Source organism: Hydractinia symbiolongicarpus, chromosome 3 (genome assembly GCF_029227915.1).
Source record: "Hydractinia symbiolongicarpus strain clone_291-10 chromosome 3, HSymV2.1, whole genome shotgun sequence".
Classification (NCBI taxonomy): domain Eukaryota; kingdom Metazoa; phylum Cnidaria; class Hydrozoa; order Anthoathecata; family Hydractiniidae; genus Hydractinia; species Hydractinia symbiolongicarpus.
In genome coordinates this window covers 29,948,088-29,962,420 of record NC_079877.1, presented here as the reverse complement: position 1 = coordinate 29,962,420, position 14,333 = coordinate 29,948,088, and the positions used below count along the sequence as shown (strand labels likewise).

General features: G+C 39.7%; 12 non-coding genes across 12 annotated transcripts; all 12 read right to left on the bottom strand.

Annotated features, from left to right (window-relative positions):
• Positions 1-795: 795 nt before the first annotated feature.
• Trnal-uag (transfer RNA leucine (anticodon UAG)) lies at positions 796-877 on the bottom strand. Its single transcript has one exon. It is a non-coding gene; the product is annotated as a tRNA-Leu (tRNA).
• Positions 878-1,388: 511 nt separating this feature from the next.
• Positions 1,389-1,470, bottom strand: Trnal-aag (transfer RNA leucine (anticodon AAG)). Its single transcript has one exon. It is a non-coding gene; the product is annotated as a tRNA-Leu (tRNA).
• A 385-nt stretch (positions 1,471-1,855) lies between these two features.
• Positions 1,856-1,937, bottom strand: Trnal-uag (transfer RNA leucine (anticodon UAG)). The gene has a single exon. It is a non-coding gene; the product is annotated as a tRNA-Leu (tRNA).
• A 1,548-nt stretch (positions 1,938-3,485) lies between these two features.
• Trnal-aag (transfer RNA leucine (anticodon AAG)) lies at positions 3,486-3,567 on the bottom strand. The gene is given in 2 exon segments: positions 3,486-3,520; positions 3,530-3,567. It is a non-coding gene; the product is annotated as a tRNA-Leu (tRNA).
• A 978-nt stretch (positions 3,568-4,545) lies between these two features.
• Trnal-aag (transfer RNA leucine (anticodon AAG)) lies at positions 4,546-4,627 on the bottom strand. Its single transcript has one exon. It is a non-coding gene; the product is annotated as a tRNA-Leu (tRNA).
• A 978-nt stretch (positions 4,628-5,605) lies between these two features.
• Trnal-aag (transfer RNA leucine (anticodon AAG)) lies at positions 5,606-5,687 on the bottom strand. Its single transcript has one exon. It is a non-coding gene; the product is annotated as a tRNA-Leu (tRNA).
• Positions 5,688-6,072: 385 nt separating this feature from the next.
• Positions 6,073-6,154, bottom strand: Trnal-uag (transfer RNA leucine (anticodon UAG)). The gene has a single exon. It is a non-coding gene; the product is annotated as a tRNA-Leu (tRNA).
• Positions 6,155-7,796: 1,642 nt separating this feature from the next.
• Positions 7,797-7,878, bottom strand: Trnal-uag (transfer RNA leucine (anticodon UAG)). The gene has a single exon. It is a non-coding gene; the product is annotated as a tRNA-Leu (tRNA).
• A 977-nt stretch (positions 7,879-8,855) lies between these two features.
• On the bottom strand, positions 8,856-8,937 carry Trnal-uag (transfer RNA leucine (anticodon UAG)). The gene has a single exon. It is a non-coding gene; the product is annotated as a tRNA-Leu (tRNA).
• Positions 8,938-12,579: 3,642 nt separating this feature from the next.
• Positions 12,580-12,661, bottom strand: Trnal-uag (transfer RNA leucine (anticodon UAG)). The gene has a single exon. It is a non-coding gene; the product is annotated as a tRNA-Leu (tRNA).
• Positions 12,662-13,159: 498 nt separating this feature from the next.
• Positions 13,160-13,241, bottom strand: Trnal-aag (transfer RNA leucine (anticodon AAG)). The gene has a single exon. It is a non-coding gene; the product is annotated as a tRNA-Leu (tRNA).
• A 385-nt stretch (positions 13,242-13,626) lies between these two features.
• On the bottom strand, positions 13,627-13,708 carry Trnal-uag (transfer RNA leucine (anticodon UAG)). Its single transcript has one exon. It is a non-coding gene; the product is annotated as a tRNA-Leu (tRNA).
• Positions 13,709-14,333: the final 625 nt, after the last annotated feature.

Sequence of the window (14,333 nt, the reverse complement as noted above, 5' to 3'; positions counted from 1 at the left end):
CGAAAATTATACTCTTGTGGGTTAAATGTTAAAAATTATGCAATTATCAAGAAATATGTTGAACATGACTGTAAGAACGTTTCATTCGGACAATTGCTCTTAACAAGCTGTAAATCGAAATCTCCTGTCGTTTAAGCGCTTTAGATCCCTGTTTCGAAAAATAAACGAAATTTTCCGCAAAATCAAGTGGTACAAGTGCCATTTTTCCCCAATGCCACAAAGACTTGTTAATTATACTTTTTCTAAAATTTTCGGCTTTCTGGGGACGAAGTTTTTAAGCGTAATCAATATTCTCTGTCCGAGGACATTTCCGGTCATTCGATATAAGATGACAGGAGCGAAATTCGAAGTCGCGCCACCGAAGTGACTGGTTCCTTAAGCAAGCGCCTTAGACCGCTCGGCCATCAAGCCCGGATTTTCAAATACATAATGTCGACGAGCGTGCAGAGAAAATAGTATTTTCGCGTATTTAAGCACTAGATGACATGTAAAAATGACCGAAATGAATGAAAAATTCAAATAAGTAAGTGACGCAAAATAATACGTTGATACCCAACCAGCTCTGCACATTCCATTGCAAGTTCATTCGTCCCGTGACTCTTCATCAATTAAAAGAGTTTTGCCTTATTGTGGGTGGAATTACCTGCACAGTCAAGCAGTTTTAGCGATCCCGTCCTGCATGCAAGCGAAACTTGTGATACATCCTTTTTAAACGTTCGAGCATTTTTCTAGGCAAAATGGTTAAGCGGAATGAAAACGTTTGACCGACGTACTTTTCAGACATGTATGATTAGTTGACAGGAGCGAGATTCGAACTCGCGCCACCAAAGTGACTGGTGCCTAAAACCAGCGCCTTAGACTGCTCGGCCATCCTGCCTTCTTTTTAAGATATAAAATCCCCGTCCCAAAAAAGTTCAAGTAAACCAAAAATGGCTTATGCTGACATTAGCAGGAAAGTTTTTGCTCTAACCAATTAACCTAAGATCCGAAGTCCTAAGTCTGTCCGTTGACAAGTAAACTTTGACAAGTTCACATTGCGTGGGTACAATAATGAAGCGCCGAAAATTATACTCTTGTGGGTTAAATGTTAAAAATTATGCAATTATCAAGAAAAATGTTGAACATGACTGTAAGAACGTTTCATTCGGACTATCGCTCTTAACAAGCTGTAAATCCAAATCTCCTGTCGTTTAAACGCTTTAGATCTCTGTTTCGAAAAATAAACGAAATTTTCCGCAAAATCAAGTGGTACAAGTGACACTTTTTCCCAATGCGACAAAGACTTGTTAATTATACTTTTTCTAAAATTTGCGTCTTTCTGGGGACGAAGTTTTTAAGCGTAATCAATATTCTCTGTCCGAGGACATTTCCGGTCATGCGATATAAGATGACAGGAGCGAGATTCGAACTCGCGCCACCGAAGTGACTGGTGCCTTAAACCAGCGCCTTAGACCGCTCGGCCATCCTGCCCGGTTTTTCAAATACATAATGTCGACGAGAGTGCAAAGAAAATAGTATTTACGCGTATTTAAGCACTAGATGACATGTAAAAATGACCGAAATATATGAAAAATTCAAATAAGTAAGTGACGCAAAATAATACGTTGATACCCAACCAGCTCTGCACATTCCATTGCAAGTGTGTTCGTCCCGTGACTTTTCATCAATTTAGAGAGTTTTGCCTGATTGTGGGCGGAAATACCTGCACAGTCAAGCAGTTTTAGCGATCCCGTCCTGCATGCAAGCGAAACTTGTGATACATCCTTCTTAAACGTTCGCGCATTTTTCTAGGCAAAATGGTTAAGCGAAAATAAAAACGTTTGTCCGTCGTACTTTTCAGACATGTATGATTAGTTGACAGGAGCGAGATTCGAACTCGCGCTACCGAAGTGACTGGTGCCTAAAACCAGCGCCTTAGACCCCTGGGCCATCCTGCCTTATTTTTAAGATATAAAATCCCTGTCCCAAAAAAGTTCAAGTAAACCACAAATGGCTTATTCTGACATTAGCAGGAAGGTTTTTGCTCTGACCAATTAACTTAAGATCCGACGTCCTAAGTCTGTCCCTTGACAAGTAAACTTTGACAAGTTCCTATTGCGTAGGTACAATAATCAAACGCCGAAAATTATACTCTTGTGGGTTAAATGTTAAATATTATGCAATTATCAAGAAAAATGTTTAACATGACTGTAAGACCGTTTCATTCGGACTATCGCTCTTAACAAGCTGTAAATCCAAATCTCCTGTCGTTTAAACGCTTTAGATCTCTATTTCGTAAAATAAACGAAATTTTCCGCAAAATCAAGTGGTACAAGTGACATTTTTCCCCAATGCGACAAACACTTATTAATTATACTTTTTCTCAAATTTGCGTCTTTCTGGGGACGAAGTTTTTAAGCGTAATCAATATTCTCTGCGATATAAGATGACAGGAGCGATATTCGAACTCGCGCCTCCGAAATGACTGGTGCCTTAAACCAGCGCCTTAGATCGCTCGTCCATCCTGCCCGGTTTTTCAAATGCATAATGTCGACAAGCGTGCAGAGAAAATAGTATTTACGCGCATTTAAGCACTAGATGACATGTAAAAATGACCAAATGTATGAAAAATTCAAATAAGTAAGTGACGCAAAATAATACGTTGATACCCAACCAGCTCTGCCCATTCCATTGCAAGTGCATTCGTCCCGTGACTTTTCATCAATTTAGATAGTTTTGCCTGATTGTGGGAGGAATTACCTGCACAGTCAAGCAGTTTTAGTGATCCCGTCCTGCATGCAAGCGAAACTTGTGAAACATCCTTTTTAAACGTTCGCGCTTTTTCCTAGGCAAAATAGTTAAGCGGAAATAAAAACGTTTGTTCGATATACTTTTGAAACATGTATGATTAGTTCACGGGAGCGAGATTCGAACTCGCGCCACCGAAGTGACTGGTGCCTAAAACCAGCGCCTTAGACCTCTCGGCCATCATGACTATTTTTTAATAAATAAAATCCCCGTCTCAAAAAAGTTCAAGTAAACCAAAAATGGCTTATGCTGACATTAGCAGGAAGATTTTTGTTCTAACCAATTAACCTAAGATCCGAATTGCTAAGTCTGTCCCTTGACAAGTAAACTTTGACAAGTTCACATTGCGTGGGTACAATAATGAAACGCCGAAAATTATACTCTTGTGGGTTAAATGTTAAAAATTATGCAATTATCAAGAAAAATGTTGAACATGACTGTAAGAACGTTTCATTCGGACTATCGCTCTTAACAAGCTGTAAATCCAAATCTCCTGTCGTTTAAACGCTTTAGATCTCTGTTTCGAAAAATAAACGAAATTTTTCGCAAAATCAAGTGGTACAAGTGACACTTTAACCCAATGCGACAAAGACTTGTTAATTATACTTTTTCTAAAATTTGCGTCTTTCTGGGGACGAAGTTTTTAAGCGTAATCAATATTCTCTGTCCGAGGACATTTCCGGTCATGCAATATAAGATGACAGGAGCGAGATTCAAACTCGCGCCACTGAAGTGACTGGTGCCTTAACCCAGCGCCTTATACCGCTCGGCCATCCTGCCCGGTTTTTCAAATACATAATGTCGACAAGCGTGCAGAGAAAATAGTATTTACGCGTATTTAAGCACTAGATGACATGTAAAAATGACCAAAATGTATGAAAAATTCAAATAACTAAGTGACGCTAAATAATACGTTGATACCCAACCAGTTCTGCCCATTCCATTGCAAGTGCATTCGTCCCGTGACTTTTCATCAATTTAGATAGTTTTGCCTGATTGTGGGAAGAATTACCTGCACAGTCAAGCAGTTTTAGTGATTCCGTCCTGCATGCAAGCGAAACTTGTGAAACATCCTTTTTAAACGTTCGCGCTTTTTTCTAGGCAAAATAGTTAAGCGGAAATAAAAACGTTTGTTCGATATACTTTTGAAACATGTATGATTAGTTCACGGGAGCGAGATTCGAACTCGCGCCACCGAAGTGACTGGTGCCTAAAACCAGCGCCTTAGACCGCTCGGCCATCATGCCTATTTTTTAAGAAATAAAATCCCCCTATCAAAAAAGTTCAAGTAAACCAAAAATGGCTTATGCTGACATTAGCAGGAAGATTTTTGTTCTAACCAATTAACCTAAGATTCGAATTGCTAAGTCTGTCCCTTGACAAGTAAACTTTGACAAATTCACATTGCGTGGGTACAATAATGAAACGCCGAAAATTATACTCTTGTGGGTTAAATGTTAAAAATTATGCAATTATCAAGAAAAATGTTGAACATGACTGTAAGAACGTTTCATTCGGACTATCGCTCTTAACAAGCTGTAAATCCAAATCTCCTGTCGTTTAAACGCTTTAGATCTCTGTTTCGAAAAATAAACGAAATTTTTCGCAAAATCAAGTGGTACAAGTGACACTTTACCCCAATGCGACAAAGACTTGTCAATTATACTTTTTCTAAAATTTGCGTTTTTCTGGGGACGAAGTTTTTAAGCGTAAGCAATATTCTCTGTCCGAGGACATTTCCGGTCATGCGATATAAGATGACAGGAGCGAGATTCGAACTCGCGCCACCGAAGTGACTGGTGCCTTAAACCAGCGCCTTAGACCGCTCGGCCATCCTGCCCGGTTTTTCAAATACATAATGTCGACGAGAGTGCAAAGAAAATAGTATTTACGCGTATTTAAGCACTAGATGACATGTAAAAATGAACGAAATATATGAAAAATTCAAATAAGTAAGTGACGCAAAATCATACGTTAATGCCCAACCAGCTCTGCACATTCCATTGCAAGTGTATTCGTCCCCTGACTTTTCATCAATTTAGAGAGTTTTGCCTGATTGTGGGCGGAAATACCTGCACAGTCAAGCAGTTTTAGCGATCCCGTCCCGCATGCAAGCGAAACTTGTGATACATCCTTCTTAAACGTTCGCGCATTTTTCTAGGCAAAATGGTTAAGCGAAAATAAAAACGTTTGTCCGACGTACTTTTCAGACTTGTATGATTAGTTGACAGGAGCGAGATTCGAACTCGCGCCACCGAAGTGACTGGTGCCTAAAACCAGCGCCTTAGACCTCTGGCCCATCCTGCCTTATTTTTAAGATATAAAATCCCCAACCCAAAAAAGTTCAAGTAAACCAAAAATGGCTTATTCTGACATTAGCAGGAAGGTTTTTGCTCTGACCAATTAACTTAAGATCCGACGTCCTAAGTCTGTCCCTTGACAAGTAAACTTTGACAAGTTCACATTGCGTAGGTACAATAATCAAACGCCGAAAATTATACTCTTGTGGGTTAAATGTTAAATATTATGCAATTATCAAGAAAAATGTTTAACATGACTGTAAGACCGTTTCATTCGGACTATCGCTCTTAACAAGCTGTAAATCCAAATCTCCTGTCGTTTAAACGTTTTAGATCTCTATTTCGTAAAATAAACAAAATTTTCCGCAAAATCAAGTGGTACAAGTGACATTTTTCCCCAATGCGACAAACACTTATTAATTATACTTTTTCTCAAATTTGCGTCTTTCTGGGGACGAAGTTTTTAAGGGTAATCAATATTCTCTGTCCGAGGACATTTCCGGTCATGCGATATAAGATGACAGGAGCGAAATTCGAACTCGCGCCACAGAAGTGACTGGTGCCTTAAACCAGCGCCTTAGACCGCTCGGCCATCCTGCCCGGTGTTTCAAATACATAATGTCGACGAGCGTGCAGAGAAAATAGTATTTACGCGTATTTAAGCACTAGATGACATGTAAAAATGACCGAAATGAATGAAAAATTTAAATAAGTAAGTGACGCAAAATAATACGTTGATACCCAACCAGCTCTGCACATTCCATTGCAAGTTCATTCGTCCCGTGACTCTTCATCAATTAAGAGAGTTTTGCCTGATTGTGGGCGGAATTACCTGCACAGTCAAGCAGTTTTAGCGATCCCGTCCTGCATGCAAGCGAAACTTGTGATACATCCTTTTTAAACGTTCGCGCATTTTTCTAGGCAAAATAGTTAAGCTGAAATAAAAACGTTTGTACGACGTACTTTTCAGACATGTATGATTAGTTGACAGGAGCGAGATTCGAACTCGCGCCACCGAAGTGACTGGTGCCTAAAACCAGCGCCTTAGACCGCTCGGCCATCCTGCCTACTTTTTAAGATATAAAGTCCCCGTCCCAAAAAGGTTCAAGTAAACCAAAAATGGCTTATGCTGACATTAGCAGGAAGGTTTTTGCTCTACCCATTAACCTAAGACTCGAAGTCCTAAGTCTGTCCGTTGACAAGTAAACTTTGACAAGTTCACATTGCGTGGGTGCAATAATGAAACGCCGAAAATTATACTCTTGTTGGTTAAATGTTAAAAATTATACAATTATCAAGAAACTAGCCGATAAGGTCCGTGGAAAAATCCACTGAGGAATCATAAAAATTTTGATGAAGTCAGCAACCCATCCACTAAAAAAATTTAAAATTTTGTATATTGTCGAAAGCTTAAAGTGCTGATCAAGAAAATGTATATGATCATGTGCTGTTGATGAACGGTTAATGAGATTTAACAGTTTAAAAATTTTGCTGAGGTCAGCATTAGCGCGTCAACACAAAATTTTTTTTTTAGAAAATTTGTACACCCGTTGCCTTCATTGTATAGATTATGAAACGCTGATCAAGATAATGTATAGGATCATGTACTTTAAATAAAGGGTAGAAGAGATATTAGGTTTTGAAGGTTTTTTGATGACGTCATTAACCCGACCATTTCGAAACGGATTCGGGGACCTAGTTTTGGGAAACTTACCTAAAATGGTCCCAGGTGGTTCCAAATTACCCACACGGTGAAAAATCATTGACGACACCTCCTTGTTTCCAAGTTATTTGGCCTTTATTAATTTATTATAACTTTTTGACGTTAAGGTAGTATTATTGACGTCGCGCCGTAACGTCGGAAAATTTAACATATTAGACATGCATTTTTTGGCGACATTAAAGGAATATGACGATATCAACTTTGCAAAAGTCACAGACAGACGGAACTGGCGTATTATTATATAGATATGTTGAACATGACTGTAAGAACGTTTCATTCGGACAATCGCTCTTAACAAGCTGTAAATCGAAATCTCCTGTCGTTTAAGCGCTTTAGATCTCTGTTTCGAAAAATAAACGAAATTTTCCGCAAAATCAAGTGGTACAAGTGACATTTTTCCCCAATGCGACAAAGACTTGTTAATTATACTTTTTCTAAAATTTGCGTCTTTCTGGGGACGAATTTTGAAGCGTAATCAATATTCTCTGTCCCAGGACATTTCAGGTCAAGCGATATAAGATGACAGGAGCGAGATTCGAGCTCGGGCCACCGATGTGACTGGTGCCTTAAACCAGCGCCTTAGATCGCTCGGCCATCCTACCCGATTTTTCAATTACATAATGTGGACGAGCGTGCAGAGAAAATAGTATTTACGCGTATTTAAGCACTAGATGACATGTAAAAATGACCGAAATGAATGAAAAATTCAAATAAGTAAGTGACGCAAAATAATACGTTGATACCCAACCATCTCTGCACATTCCATCGCAAGTGTATTCGTCCCGTGACTTTACATCAATTTAGAGAGTTTTGCCTGATTGTGGGCGGAAATACCTGCACAGTCAAGCAGTTTTAGCGATCCCGTCCTGCATGCAAGCGAAACTAGTGAAACATCCACTTTAAACGTTCGCGCAATTTTCTAGGCAAACTAGTTAGGCGGAAATAAAAACGTTTGTCCGACGTACTTTTCAACATGTATGATTAGTTGACAGGAGCGAGATTCGAACTCGCGCCACCGAAGTGACTGGTGCCTAAAACCAGCGCCTTAGACCGCTCGGCCATCCTGCCTACTTTTTAAGATATAAAATCCCTGTCCCAAAAAAGTTCAAGTAAACCAAAAATGGCTTATGCTGACATTAGCAGAAAGGTTTTTGCTCTAACCAATTAACCTAAGATCCGAAGTCCTAAGTCTGTCCGTTAACAAGTAAACTTTGACATGTTCACATTGCGTGGGTACAATAATGAAACGCCGAAAATTATACTCTTGTGGGTTAAATGTTAAAACTTATGCAATTATCAAGAAATATGTTGAACATGACTGTAAGAACGTTTCATTGGGACAATCGCTCTTCACAAGCTGTAAATCGAAATCTCCTGTCGTTTAAGCGCTTTAGATACCTGTTTCGAAAAATAAACGAAATTTTCCGCAAAATCAAGTGGTACAAGTGACATTTTTCCCCAATGTGACAAAGACTTGTTAATTATACTTTCTCTAAAATTTGCGTCTTTCTGGGGACGAAGTTTTTAAACGTAATCAATATTCTCTGTCCAAGGAGATTTCCGGACATGCGATATAAGATGACAGGAGCGAGATTCGAACTCGCGCAACCGAAGTGAGTGGTGCCTTAAACCAGCGCCTTAGACCGCTCGGCCATCCTGCCCAGTTTTTCAATTACATAATGTGGAGAGCGTGCAGAGAAAATAGTATTTACGCGTATTTAAGCACTAGAGGACATGTTAAAATGACCGAAATATATGAAACATTCAAATAAGTAAGAGACGCAAAATAATACGTTGATACCCATCCAGCTCTGCACATTCCATTGCAAGTGTATTCGTCCCGTGACTTTTCATCAATTTAGAGAGTTTTGCCTGATTGTGGGCGGAAATACCTGCACAGCCACGCAGTTCTAGCGATCCCGTCCTGCATGCAAGCGAAACTTGTGAAACATCCATTTTAAACGTTCGCACAATTTTCGAGGCAAAATAGTTAAGCGGAAATAAAAACGTTTGTCCGACGTAATTTTCAGACATGTATTATTGGTTGACAGGAGCGAGATTCGAACTCGCGCCACCGAAGTGACTGGTGCCTAAAACCAGCGCCTTAGACCGCTCGGCCATCCTGCCTACTTTTTAAGATATAAAATCCCCGTCCCAAAAAAGTTCAAGTAAACCAAAAATGGCTTATGCTGACATTAGCAGAAAGGTTTTTGCTCTAACCAATTAACCTAAGATCCGAAGTCCTAAGTCTGTCCGTTAACAAGTAAACTTTGACATGTTCACATTGCGTGGGTACAATAATGAAACGCCGAAAATTATACTCTTGTGGGTTAAATGTTAAAACTTATGCAATTATCAAGAAATATGTTGAACATGACTGTAAGAACGTTTCATTGGGACAATCGCTCTTCACAAGCTGTAAATCGAAATCTCCTGTCGTTTAAGCGCTTTAGATACCTGTTTCGAAAAATAAACGAAATTTTCCGCAAAATCAAGTGGTACAAGTGACATTTTTCCCCAATGTGACAAAGACTTGTTAATTATACTTTCTCTAAAATTTGCGTCTTTCTGGGGACGAAGTTTTTAAACGTAATCAATATTCTCTGTCCGAGGAGATTTCCGGACATGCGATATAAGATGAAAGGAGCGAGATTCGAACTCGCGCAACCGAAGTGACTGGTGCCTTAAACCAGCGCCTTAGACCGCTCGGCCATTCTGCCCGGATTTTCAAATACATAATGTCGACGGGCGTGCAGAGAAATTAGTATTTACGCGCATTTAAGCACTAGATGACATGTAAAAATGACCCAAAATGAATGAAAAATTCAAATAAGTAAGTGACGCAAATTAATACGTTGTTACCCAACCAGCTCTGCACATTCCATCGCAAGTGTTTTCGTCTCCTGACTTTTCATCAATTTAGAGAGTTTTGCCTGATTGTGGGCGGAAATACGTGCACAGTCAAGCAGTTTTAGCGATCCCGTCCTGCATGCAAGCGAAACTTGTGAAACATCCTTTTTAAACGTTCGCGCAATTTTCTAGGGAAAATAGTTAAGCGGAAATAAGAACGTTTGTCCGACGTACTTTTAAGACATGTATGAATAGTTGACAGGAGCGAGATTCAAACTCGCGCCACCGAAGTGACTGGTGCCTAAAACCAGCGCCTTAGACCGCTCGGCCACCATGCCTTCTTTTTAAGATATAAAATTCCCGTCCCATGAAAGTTCAAGTAAACCAAAAATGGCTTATGCTGACATTAGCAGGAAAGCTTTTTCTCTAACCAATTAACCTAAGATCCGAAGTCCTAAGTCTGTCCGATGACAAGTAAACTTTGACATGTTCACATTGCGTGGGTACAATAATGAAACGCCGAAAATTATACTCTTGTGGGTTAAATGTTATAACTTATTCAATTATCAAGAAATATGTTGAACATGACTGTATGAACGTTTCATTGGGACAATCGCTCTTAACAAGCTGTAAATTGAAATATCCTGTCGTTTAAGCGCTTTAAATCTCTGTTTCGAAAAATAAACGAAATTTTCCGCAAAATCAAGTGGTACAAGTGACATTTTTCCCCAATGCGACAAAGACTTGTTAATTATACTTTTTCTAAAATTTGCCTTTTTCTGAGGACGAAGTTTTTAAGCGTAGTCAATATTCTCTGTCCGAGGACATTTCCGGTCATGCGATATAAGATGACAGGAGCGAGATTCGAACCCGCGCCACCGAAGTGACTTGTGATTTAAACCAGCGACTTAGTCAAGCAGTATTAGCGATCCCGTCCTGCATGCAAGCGAAACTTGTGAAACATCCTTTTTAAACGTTCGCGCAATTTTCTAGGCAAAATAGTTAAGCCGAAATAAAAACGTTTGTCCGACGTACTTTTCAGACATGTATGATTAGTTGACAGGAGCGAGATTCGAACTCGCGCCACCGAAGCGACTGGTGCCTAAAACCACCGCCTTAGCGCGCTCGGCCATCCTGCCTAGTTTTTAAGATATAAAATCCCCGTCCCAAAAAAGTTCAAGTAAACTAAAAATGGCTTATGCTGACATTAGCAGAAAGGCTTTTGCTCTAACCAATTAACCTAAGATCCGAAGTCCTAAGTCTGTCCGTTAACAAGTAAACTTTGACATGTTCACATTGCGTGGGTACAATAATGAAACGGCGAAAATTATACTCTTGTGGGTTAAATGTTAAAACTTATGCAATTATCAAGAAATATGTTGAACATGACTGTAAGAACGTTTCATTGGGACAATCGCTCTTCACAAGCTGTAAATCGAAATCTCCTGTCGTTTAAGCGCTTTAGATATCTGTTTCGAAAAATGAACGAAATTTTCCGCAAAATCAAGTGGTACAAGTTACATTTTTCCCCAATGCGACAAAGACTTGTTAATTATACTTTTTCTAAAATTTGCGTCTTTCTGGGGACGAAGTTTTTAAACGTAATCAATTTTCTCTGTCCGAGGAGATTTCCGGTCATGCGATATAAGATGACAGAAGCGAGATCCGAACTCGTGCAACCGAAGTGACTGGTGCCTTAAACCAGCGCCTTAGACCGCTCGGCCATTCTGCCCGGATTTTCAAATACATAATGTCGACGGGCGTGCAGAGAAATTAGTACTTACGCGTATTTAAGCACTAGATGACATGTAAAAATGACCCAAAATGAATGAAAAATTCAAATAAGTAAGTGACGCAAATTAATACGTTGATACCCAAACAGCTCTGCACATTCCATCGCAAGTGTTTTCGTCCCGTGACTTTTCATCAATTTAGAGAGTTTTGCCTGATTGTGGGCGGAAATACCTGCACAGTCAAGCAGTTTTAGCGATCCCGTCCTGCATGCAAGCGAAACTTGTGAAACATCCTTTTTAAACGTTCGCGCAATTTTCTAGGCAAAATAGTTAAGCGGAAATAAGAACGTTTGTCCGACGTACTTTTAAGACATGTATGAATAGTTGACAGGAGCGAGATTCAAACTCGCGCCACCGAAGTGACTGGTGCCTAAAACCAGCGCCTTAGACCGCTCGGCCAACCTGCCTTCTTTTTAAGATATAAAATCCCCGTCCCAAAAAAGTTCAAGTAAACCAAAAATGGCTTATGCTGACATTAGCAGGAAAGCTTTTTCTCTAACCAATTAAACTAAGATCCGAAGTCCTAAGTCTGTCCGATGACAAGTAAACTTTGACATGTTCACATTGCGTGGGTACAATAATGAAACGCCGAAAATTATACTCTTGTGGGTTAAATGTTATAACTTATTCAATTATCAAGAAATATGTTGAACATGACTGTAAGAACGTTTCATTGGGACAATCGCTCTTAACAAGCTGTAAATTGAAATATCCTGTCGTTTAAACGCTTTAGATCTCTGTTTCGAAAAATAAACGAAATTTTCCGCAAAATCAAGTGGTACAAGTCACATTTTTCCCCAATGCGACAAAGACTTGTTAATTATATTTTTTCTAAAATTTGCGTCTTTCTGAGGACGAAGTTTTTAAGCGTAGTCAATATTCTCTGTCCGAGGACATATCCGGTCATGCGATATAAGATGACAGGAGCGAGATTCGAACCCGCGCCACCGAAGTGACTTGTGATTTAAACCAGCGCCTTAGTCAAGCAGTTTTAGCGTTCCTGTCCTGCATGCAAGCGAAACTTGTGACACATCCTTCTTAAATGTTCGCGCATTTTTCTAGGCAAAATAGTTAAGCGGAAATAAAAACGTTTGTCCGACGTACTTTACAGACATGTATGATTAGTTGACAGGAGCGAGATTCTAACTCGCGCCACCGAAGTGACTGGTGCCTAAAACCAGCGCCTTAGACCGCTTGGCCATCCTGCCTACTTTTTAAGATATAAAATCCCCGTCCCAAAAAAGTTCAAGTACACCAAAAATGGCTTATTCTGACATTAGCAGGGAGTTTTTGGCTCTAACCAATTAACCTAAGATCCGAAGTCCTAAGTCTGTCCGTTGACAAGTAAACTTTGACAAGTTCACATTGCGTGGGTACAATAATGAAACGCCGAAAATTATACTCTTGTGGGTTAAATGTTAAAAATTATGCAATTATCAAGAAAAATGTTGAACATGACTGTAAGACCGTTTCATTCGGACTATCGCTCTTAACAAGCTGTAAATCCAAATCTCCTGTCGTTTAAACACTTTAGACCTCCGTTTCGAAGAATAAACGAAATTCAAGTGGTACAAGTGCCATTTTTCCCCAATGCGACGAAGATTTGTTAATTATACTTTTTAAAATTTGCGTCTTTCTGAGGACGAAGTTTTTAAGCGCAATCAATATCCTCTGTCCGAGGACATTTCCGGACATGCGATATAAGATGACAGGAGCGAGATTCGAACTCGCGCCACCGAAGTGACTGGTGCCTTAAACCAGCGCCTTAGACCGCTCGGCTATCCTGCCCGGTTTTGCAAATACATAATGTGGACGAGCGTGCGGAAAAAATAGTATTTACGCGTATTTAAGCACTAGATGACATGTAAAAATGACCGAAATGTATGAAAAATTCAAATAAGTAAGTGACGCAAAATAATACGTTGATACCCAACCAGCTTTGCACATTCCATTGCAAGTGTATTCGTCCCGTGACTTTTCATCAATTTAGAGAGTTTTGCCTGATTGTGGGCGGAATTACCTGCAAAGTCAAGCAGTTTTAGCGATCCCGTCCTACATGCAAGCAAAACTTGTGAAACATCCTTTTTGAACGTTCGCGCATTTTTCTAGGCAAAATAGTTAAGCGGAAATAAAAACGTTTGTCCGACGTACTTTTCAGACATGTATTATTAGTTGACAGGAGCGAGATTCGAACTCGCGCCACCGAAGTGACTGGTGCCTAAAACCAGCGCCTTAGACCGCTCGGCCATCCTGCCTACTTTTTAAGATATAAAATCCCCGTCCCAAAAAAGTTCAAGTAAACCAAAAATGGCTTATTCTGACATTAGCAGGAAGGTTTTTGCTCTAACCAATTAACCTAAGATCCGAAGTCCTAAGTCTGTCCGTTGACAAGTAAACTTTGACAAGTTCACATTGCGTGGGTACAATAATGAATCGCCGAAAATTATACTCTTGTAGGTTAAATGTTAAAAATTATGCAATTATCAGGACATATGTTGAACATGACTGTAAGAACGTTTCATTCGGACTATCGCTCTTAACAAGCTGTAAATCGAAATCTCCTGTCGTTTAAACGCTTTAGATCTCCTTTTCGAAAAATAAACGAAATTTTCCGCAAAATCAAGTGGTGCAAGTGATATTTTTCCCCAACGCGACAAAGACTTGTTAATTATACTTTTTCTAAAATTTGCGTCTTTCTGGGGACGAAGTTTTTAAGCGTAATCAATATTCTCTGTCCGAGGACATTTCCGGTCATGCGATATAAGATGACAGGAGCGAGATTCGAACTCGCTCCACCGAAGGTACTGCTGCCTTAAACCAGCGCCTTAGACCGCTCAGCCATCCTGCCCGGTTTTTCAAATACATAATGTCGACGAGTGT